The sequence below is a fragment of the Haliotis cracherodii genome, unplaced genomic scaffold, assembly GCF_022045235.1.
Source record: "Haliotis cracherodii isolate W230 unplaced genomic scaffold, xgHalCrac1.p SCAF_4, whole genome shotgun sequence".
Taxonomy (NCBI): Eukaryota; Metazoa; Mollusca; class Gastropoda; order Lepetellida; family Haliotidae; genus Haliotis; species Haliotis cracherodii.
Window position 1 is genome coordinate 47576483 of NW_027266297.1, and position 12562 is coordinate 47589044.

Sequence of the window (12562 nt, forward strand, 5' to 3'; positions counted from 1 at the left end):
GTTTCCATGATGCCAACATCAGTGAACATGACCGTTATGGTGGTGGTTCCATCATGGTCTTGGGTGGAATCAACAGAGATGGAAGGACAGATCTTCATGTCCTGGAGAGAGGAACAATGACGGGGGTGAGGTACCGGGATGAGATCCTCGATGTGTACGTCAGACCCTACGCTGGTGCTGTTGGCCCTGAGTTCATCCTGATGGATGATAACGCCCGTCCTCATCGCGCCAGGGTGGTTGAGCAGTACCTTGAGCAGGAGACAATTGTCCGCAGGGATTGGCCAGCGCGCTCGCCGGACTTGAACCCGATTGAGCATGTCTGGAACATGCTGCAGGTTGCCCTTTCACGCCGTAGAGCACAACCCACGACTTTGGCAGAGCTCGGACATGCCCTCGTGGAAGAGTGGAACAACCTTCCCATTGGGAACATCCGGGTGCTTATTGACAGCATATCTCGATGTTGTCAGGCTGTCATTGATGCAAGGGGAGGTCATACTCGATATTGACACTTCATCGACTAAGTGTAATGATGGACTATCCCTCATAACTGTGTAATTCTTTCTCTTGTTTGCTGTTAACATTTTTTAATGAAATGCCTTTTGGTGTTTGCAGATTTCAAACATTCCATATTGATACAAGTTCATGCCGTTCATGCATTTTCATTCATAACATGATTAAACACGTTTCTGAGTCAGAGTCATGTCTTTTGTTATGTTTGTGGTAACTTACACACATATCACCTAGTGATCCATATCAAATTTTGAGTAGTATATATTAGAGCTTGATTTTGAAAACAGGTAAAAATGGTGGCCATCTTGAAATTCAAGATGGCCACCGTAATGTTCACAGAAAAACTTGAAACATCACTTTTCTTAATGAATTTACTATTTTGGTGTTTTTAAGCATTGTTGCAATTATCCCACTCATCCACTACATGAACATAATATACCACCATATCTCAATAAGCAATTTTCGTCAAAATTGGTTTTTGGGGATGGGGTAACATTGTATACAATATCTCAGCCCTATGTAATATATTTTCATTTAGTTTTTTGCATAGGATAGTACAATGGTTCAGGCGGATTTTAATACACAGCTATAGTGGTTTTATTGACACAGTTCAGTGGAATTAGTGTTTTACCTACTTACACGATTTGAAAATGAAGTAAAAAAACATGATTTTTTTCAATGTTTCCACTGAGAATTAGAATAACAGTTAAATGAAACAAAATGTTTGCCAAATACAGATAACCGAACACATTACCTGTAATCAAAGACATAATTTGAATAGTTTAATTTACAGCCAATTTTATCAAATTATGCATTTTTCCTTCAATTTATGCAAATTTGAAAATTCCCCCTGAAAATTCACGCACACACTTGCAAGCTTACTACCCAATGAAAATTGTGTACAGATACCTCCTTTATGCAATAGAAAAGGTTTAAGGTATACAGGAAAATGTGGGAATGAAAATCTAAACTAAGCCTCTTTTCCGCTGGTGGCCAACTGACTATATGAAACTATATAGTTTTAAAAAAAGCTTCATCCCCTTCACATCTATAATAGGCTAACCGATCATCATGGAGGGACTGACTGCACAATGTATGACATTGTGCTAGGTCTGAACCTTGATAGAAACTACAGAAAAAAAAATAAAAAGGAAAGGTATAATGACTTACCTACAAATTCTCGCCTTTCAAAGAAATATAATCTTAGAAACTTCAGCCACTTGGCCTTCAACAGCAAGGACCAGACGACCATTTTGATCAAGTTGTGAAGGGAGGATAACTCTTACTGTTGCTTTGTCTTGCAAATATTAATGTCAATGATGACAGAGCTTGAGATAACAAGTTCAGTTCTCTATTAGTAATGGGTTTATTAAATATATGTTATCTGTCTTAAGTTGGTAAGTTTGAAACCTTTCTAAATATTTCAATTATATTAAATAATATCATTTAAATTCCATATGGTCTCCCCAGAAATATGAGGACATTTTGCTGGCAAAACGGTTATGAAAGTTTCAACGTAATTATGTCAATAAGCTACCAGGAATGGTTCAATGAGTTTCCAAGTTATTTCAATGCAGACCAGAAAGGAGATTTTGTCATACCGGGTATTACATATGGTATTTTTACCTTTAAAACAATGAGAAAAAGAATAGGGTGGTGGGTGAATCAAAGGAACATTAAAGAATTCTTTTTCAACAAGAGAAATCTTTTTCAACAATTTCTACTCTAATATTTCTATATGTAATTAATTTCTTTTATTTTTTAAGTTAGACTTCTAAGATGAAGCACAAACTCTCTCACATCCTGCATCTGCTATGCGTGGAAGCAGTAACATGTGCCTCCACCATTAATATAAGAAAATAGTTGCTTTTATCATCATGTACACAATAATCAAATGGAGTGATTTTGAATAATTGTTACCACTAAAATCTAACATGATAATGATAGTAATATTTACAAAAAATGACTTTGGGACTTGAGAATACAAACAAAAATACACGCATCAGTTGCCAGAGGGCTGTGAGGTGTTGGGGCTTAGAAATCCCTTGAATAGTACAAATTTAAATGTACCCCTTTCAACTCTGACATGTTGAGTATTCATTGTTTTATGTTTAATGACAAACTTAGATATATTCAAAATAATTAATATTATTATATTGATGTACATACCCTCCCACATATATTTTGTGAATATCATGGTCTATTGTACAATGTCATGAGTATTTATTCCTAGACATTTACCTGCACCTGCTGTGTTACTGTGTATGAGAAGAAATATGTCCAACTCTCATAACTCTTGAAAAATAGCATAACACAAACATCCTAGGAACTTGTATTATTACACTTATATCCCCACCAATGAGTGGCATAACATCTTTAAAATACATAAATTAGAGAATAATTTTATTTTCATTTGGCTTTTGCTATTTTGTAGGATTCAGAAGTGGCCAAGATAGCCATTTAAAAGAAAATTTACTCTGTTATTAAACATGTCACCACATCACAAAGGTTATGATATGATAGACAATTAAATAATACATTTGGGAGTGATATCAAAGTAGAAATTAAACATGGCAATGGGCAGTAATTACAGATAATATGCAACACGAACATTTTTTGAGGAATTGCATTTTTTCATGAGCGATCTGCATAAAAAGAAGAAATTGTACGCTGCTAGATCTATATTTGGCTCCAAATGTCGGATATCGATTCAGTAGCATTGCCATTGGCGCACTTTGCAGAACGGAGTAAAAATATAAAACACAAGAAGTGCAGATGATTTTGCTCTTATTAAATGTTTGTCAATTAAACACATAGTTGCATGCCAGAGATATAATTCTCTGCTGTGTTTATCCCAGTTCTGGTCGCTACACACGTGAGCTATCTCAGTCATTTCACACATGGCTGTGATAAATACACACGATAATGATGAGAAATGCTCAGTTGAAATCATTAGTTTGTGTGACAAGTGAAAATAGTGTAGTCTATATCTGAATGAAAAACGCCACCGTTACCTACCCCAAAAGATGCCTAAGTTACCATATTAATGTGGATAAGGATAAGTGTTGCGATCAACCGGGAAAAAGGCCATTTCATCGGCGACTCTCTATTTCGTACAAGTTAGGTAATCACGCAAGTTGTATGCGAAAAGGCTTTTGGTCATTCGTGACCAACTCGTGCCAATCCGGGACATATATATATATATATATACATATTCTTGTAGGTTACGGAAAGATGCGAATGGTGACGAATGACCCCGTTCGACAACGGGATATATATCCGGGCGGGCCCGAGTGATCACACGGTGTGAGTGAAGAAGGGAGATAACTCTAACTTCCTTGTTTCCACTTCCTTGTTTATTGGGTTCTTTGCTGGCATCTCGTTCCAAGTATTTTAAGTAAATGCACATTTCTGTCAATTGTCACTTTCTTTTTTTTACACCAATTGTCGCACGTGGAATCACTTCCCCATTCGTGTGAAACACTTTATACACTGGACTTCTCACGGGCTGTGTGGACCTTGTTGTGCAGGAGAACAGTAAGTAGATCAACTTCGAGATTGTCTCTTTGGAATAGGATGAATGTTTTCTCCTTTAAATCCTCTTGGTTTAAATATTGTCTTTATCAGTGTAAACACACCATTTTAAATGTTTTTGATCTTATGTGTTCGAATACTGTTTGTCGATACTCCGTTTGGTTCTAAATGTCTACTTGTACCTATTCTACTTCCTTGTCCCTCGTCACTACCTTCGCTGATGAGATAGAAATGAACTATATCGTGTTTATGCGAACATTTTGTCACATTCTTTGACAGTTTTGTGGATATTTTAAAAATATGTTTGCTCTTCAGCTTTAATAGTTAATCATCCTCTTATTTGTTGGGAAGAGATACCACTTATACATTCAGGCTATGTGAAATAATGTGAGATATAGGAATGAATTTAATCTACAAAGGTTTAAAAATGATTATTGATCACTCAAAACAAAACTCATGCATGTGTGTTTGTGTTGTTTAACACTGCTCACAGCAATTCTCCTGCTACCATAAATAGTATGGAGCCAGATTTATATACATATACCACTACTACAGAGGGAATTTTTTTTATGGAAAAATGATGATGCGATTCAACAATCATCATAACATCGTATTAAAAGAAACATCAATATTAATTAATAATGGATAAAATTTACTATAGCCCACAAGGATATTGGAAAGGTATAGGAGCAGTACAAAAATTAGCCACTGCGGCTAAGGTATCTAAAGATGTGGCCAAGGATTGGCTAAAGAAACAGTGGATGTTGCAAATATACTTACTGCATTATATACCGTGGAAGAAGTTTGATATTTTTACAACGAATGAAGTTCATGAGGCTGACCTCTTGTTTCTTCCACATGATAAGGTAAGATGCAAAACGTATAAATACGCTTTAACTGTAGTGGATGTGGCTAGTCGATACAAAGAGGCTGAGCCATTAACCTCGAAATATTCAACAGAAGTAGCTAATGCACTGAGTTGCATATATAAACGAGGACCACTAAAATGGCCCAAGTTATTTCAAGTAGATCCTGGTCCCGAGTTTTTGGGATCGATAACTAAACTGTTAACAAAGCACGATGTCGAAATCAGGCGAGGTGAAAGAGAGGCCCACCATAGTCAAGCTATCATTGAAAGATTTAACCGGACATTAGCGGAATGTTTGTTTGGCTATCAGTATGGGATTGAAATGAAATCGGAACGATTATAATCAACCGCATGGGTGACACGATTATCAGCTGTTGTATCAGTGCTGAATAATGAAGTAAGATTAATCGGGAAGAAACCATCCAATGCGATTAAAATGAAATCTGTGACTTCCGAATCTTCAGCACCGAGGAGAGGCAAAGAACAAAAACTTCCGGATAGAGTAAGTGTAAGATATTTATACCAACCCGTCGAACTCGAAGGAGGCCAATGCCGTGCAACCGATCCGATTTGGTCCCTTAAGATATATAACATTAGTCGATTGGTTATGAAAGAAGGAGAGCCTATTCTTTATTATATATGGACCGGGCAGGGCATTTGTACGAGAAGAGTTGCTCATAGTTCCCAACGATACAGTTTTACCGCCATAACCAGAAGCATAGGTAGTTACACCATCCTTATCAATCCATCTCTTTGTATCTAAGGGGGATAATGATGTCTTGTTCATTCTTAATCCATATATCCTATGATTGACTTCTTAAAGAGTTCATCTCGTGTTTGAATGTTCTACCGTTGAATAATGCTTCTTCATACTGTTCATGTTTGATATGCTTTTTTACCACATACTTCTTTATAGAATACATCTTAGGTCTTAATCTGACATACTCCGCTATAGGGGTCCCAGCACATTCATCCTTCATCTCACCTAACACCTTTTTATTTACTACGCTGTGCAGTGGATTATCTTTTGGGTAATCGCTCAGATCGTACATATCTAATTTTTCTGCCATATCTTTCTACACATCCTCGGTTTGTATTTCCATCAACAAAGAATCTGTGTCGGTATATAACACCTCGCATCTATCACCATATTGCTTCTTAAGTTCGATGTGATAAAAGTCATTCATTAAGTGTTTTGACAAGTCAAGAATACTCATACCAACATGACCAACGTACACCAGTCTGTTGAATTTTGTATTACTTTTCTGCATATGTCTATCAAATATCTTGCTTCTGTTAAAAGCCGGACTGGCTATAAGTTTCCTGAGTCTTCCTTCCTCATTAGATCTGACTAATTTAACATCAACACGCTTCCTTAGATTCTCCATAGTTTTACCAAATACTGAGTTATTCATGAGCTTATAAAAGATTCTTTTCAAAATCGCTGGTAGCTATCTTTCTTAAATCTGTGTTCAGCCTTATATAGGGCTCCATCCAAGGGCTTTGATCAAACTTTAGAACTCTGTGCATTTTCTTTAGTTTCATACCTAATGATAGATATAACTGGAGATTTCTGTAGTGAACTATATATTTTGTCTTATCTATCAAATTTGGTACGAGTTTTTCTACGTTCGCTAACCTAGTATTACCCATCAACGAGTGTTGATATTCTGACATCCAATCTTTATTAACCATTAATCTTTCGGGAGCTAGCGGATAACTGTTATGATCTTTATGTAATGAATTTGGATATTCCAAGTCAACTTCTAGTATGTACCCTTTATTTACATCTAAGGGGATATCATTCACTTTGATATCATTCACATCGACCCACTCAAAACCACCCGTGGGTAAAGGTTGACTCATAGCCCATCCGTACAAATTATTGGCGCCGAGATATAATATGTGCGTGTCTGGTTTACTTGGATCGTATCCTTCCACTAATTTATTATTAGCCTTAGAATACCTTTTCGCTGCCATCGATATACCCCCTCTTAATCCTTTCTCAATAAACAAGTGCATATCGTAATCTGTGAGTAATTTTAGTTCTACACCGGTCTTCTTTAACAATGCATCCCACGATAGTCCAGGACTGGAATAGTACCATGCCGGGTCCAAGACGTATTGTTTTAAACATGTCTTTTTAAATATCTCGAATATATCGGCGAGTAACAGTACATTGGTTTTTAAGTACAGATCGTGATAATCACCTAAATTCTTACAACCTAATTTATCCCACACTGTCAGAACGTGTTCATAATCAGCATCGGTTATTTTAGATTCTGTTAAGTTACTATAGAATGATTCAGGGGGTGGTAATTTAGTTTCATTGAATCTAGACCAATCATCCATATATTCGTAAGGATATACACCTTTTCTCAGCAACAAATGACGAGTTAATCGATTGGTATATTGATTTGTTATTGCAAAGTCATCAGGATTGTTCGCATTAGCTAAATTGTCCAGGAAGGATAACAGAAACTGTACGGAGTCTATGAATCTAAGCCCATTACTTTGCTTTGTTCTGGCTTTCCCATCCTTGTCTGTACAGTGTATAGTTTTAGTCAACGAGAATGATATGTCTTTTTCCATATTATTAGGAATACACGTTAAGCTACCGTCGGTCTTTGAGATAGCTTGCATAATGGGATGAGAATCATATCCTCTTAGGTTGTGAAATAACCTCGTCGGCATATAGGTACAATGTGACAGTACATTCAATGACAGAAGTTTTTTTTTATCGTAAATGAACCGCATAACATGAAACACGTCAGTGTACTTTTAGAAATTTGCACAGTCAATGCGTGGCTTGGCGAACTGGAGATCGTCGATTATGTTTATTTCACATTTCATAGTGGTGTTTGCTTCACAACGCACTGTCATTTTGCCATGAGTCCAGTTGACAAAAAACACTTTTTCTGCTATGATTTTCATCTAAACATATTACGATGTAAATGAAATTAGTTCACAAAATAACTTGTGTGTCAAAATAAATATTCAGAAGGGGCGATAACTCTATTCAGTGTGTACAATGACAGATGATACTTTACTTGTTCTTCAAACATCACTTATTTAACCGATTATTACCGACTGACTTTGCACCGTGCACAACAAAAGTAATAATGTGTGAACTGTTTAAAATAACTTAAAATTGATAAATATAAATAATGCATGAAATTGAAGAAATATAAGAATTGATACAAACACCAACTTCTCGAACACCCTGACCTAATCCTGTATGATGATAGGTAATTGTATATCAAAAGAAAGCTACTAATACATTTATCCTGAATAGTTTGAAAATGTCTTGATCAGATGAGTACAGATAAAATAACTAAAGATGAAAAGGAATCAACTTCAATTTGAAATCAAGCCAAGATAAAATATATGTATCGGTACAAATTATGTTGATGGAACAATCTGGATTTCTCATATTTAATAAAGAAAAACAAACCAAAATTCTCAAGTCTTTATTTCTCACAATATAAGTTTTAAAACTTAACATGGACCGGATGTCTTTGTCAGGCAAAAGCACCTAATTGAATTCCAGGAGAAAATAATTTTCTTTCTTGAAAACAAATGGTACAATGTACTTTTTTAGTGTCTGATAAATATTGTTTTGTGAGTGAATAAGACTTTTCACTTCCTCGTCCTATTTAAGTGAAATGTGACAGGAAGCACATTTGTTGATTGAATGAATATGGCTTTTCACTTCCTCGTCCTTTGACAGGACGCACATCGTAACCAGTGTGTTACTGTCAGCAGAAAGCTCCTCCAGACATCCATCACCGGATACTAGTACTTCATTGTGTTGACTCTCTGGACTCAAAGCCTGAAATGAATAATTCAATAATATTGTAATAATACTGCACTGTGAGTTACCAGGTGGCCATGGATATTTTAAATTAAAATCACAACAGAACGGCAAGACTCAAATTTATATCGGTAAGGAGACTAGATAACAGTAGAATATATAGTTTAAGAATAAGAATAATGTTCAATACTTACGATAAATGTACCGGGATGGTTAAATTGTCACAGCTTGTCCCGATTGTGTGTCTTGTTGACATCTCTATGTTATTTCATGTGCTATCCAGCCTTCACCTTCTGCTCTCCAAGCCTCGCTTTCAAATCGGAAGTAGCGAAGTGTGAAAAAGCTCAATAGACTGGCACACTATATCTGATTGGTATTACAGCGTATGCTCACTGAATGATTAGATTTTTAAGCCTTTTGGACATAGTCTCACACAAAATGAGTCAAATGGGATGCTGATTTTAAGCGCTGGAGAAAAGGTTGTAAATCTTCTCCCATACTTATCAGATACACTTGGATTTTTTAGAGGAAAAACAATGATACTACCCAACGAAACAGTGCATGGAACTAAATTGCCTGATTTAGTTCCCTATATAGAGTTGTGCATCCATCTTGATCAATCAGTACAATGGATAATATTCAACGCGAAAGTCCTTCTACTCTGCTGAGAGCTATTCCAGTCAAAGATGAAAAACGTAATAGCGGTAGAAGTAGCGGCTGGATTCCCAGGAATGGCGGGAATAGCGATTAAATTTATTTCTCGTAAGTTGCAAAAGAAAGCATTAAAACATGACAATATTCGGATACTTGCCGAAGCAAAGTTGAACAGCATTGAGGATCATATTTCAACAGCACTGGCTGATTGTAAGATATCCGAGGATGAGTTTCGTTTAGTGTTGTGAGACTCACCAAATACAACGCAATGAAGCAGGAGATTCGATCTAATTCTCATAAGACCAGTGGTATTAGCGAAGATGAGAAAAAAAGTTCATAGAACAAGGGAGACAACAAGCGTGTCAATTATTCCATGCCAAAACCAAAGAACTGGTTGGAGATTAAAAATAGATAGCCTCCTATCGTTGGATCACATTTAAACAAATGCTTACATTAGTAAAAATATTGATGTTTCTTTTAAGACGAATCATGACGATTGTTAAAATGCATCATCATTTTGACATAAAAAATTCCCTCTGTGGTAGTGGTATAGGTATATAAATCTGGCTCTTGTGGAAGTGGTCCAGAACCTCAATCATCTATACTACTCTATATGATGGGCAGATCAAATCAGGACTAGACAATCCAGTAACTGAAATTATGAGCACTGATCCACATCATAGTATGTTGACACACTCTCAACCAAGTCATCTAGTCTCGCCAACCGATCCATAAAGTTACACTCACATAATGTTAGGTTGGTTAAAGTTAAAACAATACCAGCAATACAATCAGGTGAATGTGTGTTGGGGATGATACAATCTTCCTTCACCAAGTGTTTGTTAGGGGTGATATATGGGTGATCTTCCTTCACCAAGTGTGTTGGGGATGATACATGGGTGATCTTCCTTCACTTAATATGTTGGGGGTGATAAATGGGTGATCTTCCTTCACTGTGTGTTGGGGATGATACATGGGTGATCTTCCTTCACTAAAGGTGTTGGGGTTGATAAATGGGTGATCTTCCTTCACTGTGTGTTGGGGATGATACATAGGTGATCTTCCTTCACTAAATGTGTTGGGGTTGATACATAGGTGATCTTCCTTCACTAAAAGTGTTGGGGTTGATAAATGGGTGATCTTCCTACACTGTGTGTTGGGGTTGATACATAGGTGATCTTCCTTCACTAAATGTGTTGGGGTTGATAAATGGGTGATCTTCCTACACTGTGTGTTGGGGTTGATACATAGGTGATCTTCCTTCACTACATGTGTGTTAGGGGTAATACAAGGGTGATCTCCCTTCACTACGTGTGTGTTAAGGTAATACAAGTGTGATCTTCCTTCACTAAATGTGTTGGGGTTGATAAAAGGGTGATCTTCCTTCACTAAGTGTGTGTTAAGGTAATACAAGTGTGATCTTCGTTCACTAAATGTGTTGGGGGTGATAAATGGGTGATCTTCCTTCACTAAATGTGTTGGGGATGATACATAGGTGATCTTCCTTCGCTGTGTGTTGGGGATGATACATGGGTGATCTCCCTTTACTAAGTGTGTTGAGGGTGATGAATAGGTGATTTTCCTTCACTATGTGTGTGTTGGGGTTGATACTTGGGTGATCTCCCTTCACTTACAGTGTGGTAGGGGTGATACATGGGTGATCTCCCTTCCCTGAGTGTGTGTGGTAGGGTTGATACATGAGTGATCTTCCTTCACTATGTGTGTGTTAGGGGTAATACAAGGGTGATCTTCCTTCACCAAGTGTGTGTCAGGGGTAATACAAGGGTGATCTCCCTTCATCAACTGTGTTACGGTTGATACATGGGTGATCTTCCTTCACTACGTGTGTGTTAGGGGTAATATAAGGGTGATCTCCCTTCACCAAGTGTGTGTTAGGGGTAATACAAGTGTGATCTCCCTTCACCAAGTGTGTGTTAGAGGTAATACAAGGGTGATCTCCCTTCACCAAGTGTGTGTTAGGGGTAATACAAGGGTGATCTCCCTTCACGAAGTGTGTGTTAGGGATAATACAAGGGTGATCTCCCTTCACCAAGTGTGTGTTAGAGGTAATACAAGGGTGATCTCCCTTCACCAAGTGTGTGTTAGAGGTAATACAAGTGTGATCTCCCTTCACCAAGTGTGTGTTAGGGGTAATACAAGGGTGATCTCCCTTCACGAAGTGTGTGTTAGGGGTAATACAAGGGTGATCTCCCTTCACCAAGTGTGTGTTAGGGATAATACAAGGGTGATCTTCCTTCATCAAGTGTGTTGGGGTTGATAAATGGGTGATCTTCCTTCACCAAGTGTGTTGGGGATGATACATGGGTGATCTCCCTCACTTAATATGTTGGGGGTGATGAATGGGTGATCTTCTTTCACTGTGTGTTGGGGATGATACATGGGTGATCTTCCTTCACTGTGTGTTGGGGTTGATGCATCGGTGATCTCCCTTTACTAAGTGTGTTGAGGGTGATGAATAGGTGATTTTCCTTCACTAAGTGTGTGTTGGGGGTGATACATAGGTGATCTCCCTTCACTAACACTGTGGTAGGGTTGATAAATGGGTGATCTCCCTTCCCTGAGTGTGTAGCAAGCTCCTTCCCAGGGTGTGACACCTTCGTTACACTCTCGGTAACATCGCTGCCACCAATGTGGGTGCGGCCATTACAAGAATCTTGAAATTTGCCCCCCAACCCCGTATGTAGTAAGCAACCCCATATGTAGTAACGTTTATACTTTTGTTTATGTCTTTGGGAATGCCATAATATTTCAATTTGAAAAGGTTTACGACTGACCATGTTTTCCAGATGAATTTACTTTGTTGTTTTGATAATCAGATTGGTTCGAGATTGCAGACATTCTTACTACATCAGTAATATGATAGTTTTAATGAAACAGAAATTCAAATTGACAAACAAAGAAAGTAATTTAGCAGCAATAAGTGTATTCGGCGTCACTTGTTTGTAAACATAACCGTCATTCGGTTGCGAGTTCAACTCCTGACGCAGGATTCTTGCGTATATGACTCTCAATTAAGGAAAATTTATCCAGAAATAAATGACTGCGTCATGACTGACGCAATTTCAAAATATCTGTGTTGTTGTTTACCAGCTTTGGAATGAAAATATTACAACTACTCACCCGAACTTAATTTATAAACATTTTCCAAAGACAATATATAC

At 37.4% G+C, this 12562-nt stretch overlaps 1 protein-coding gene across 1 annotated transcript in view; it reads left to right on the top strand.

Moving 5' to 3' along the window:
• Positions 1 to 3841: 3841 nt before the first annotated feature.
• Positions 3842 to 12562, top strand: part of LOC139479081 (tyrosine-protein kinase SYK-like) — a 234636-nt gene continuing 225915 nt past the window's right edge. Inside the window, exon 1 of the mRNA XM_071261837.1 lies at positions 3842 to 4047. The gene's annotated coding sequence lies outside the window, so the exon portion shown is untranslated. The remainder of the gene's footprint in view (positions 4048 to 12562) is intronic.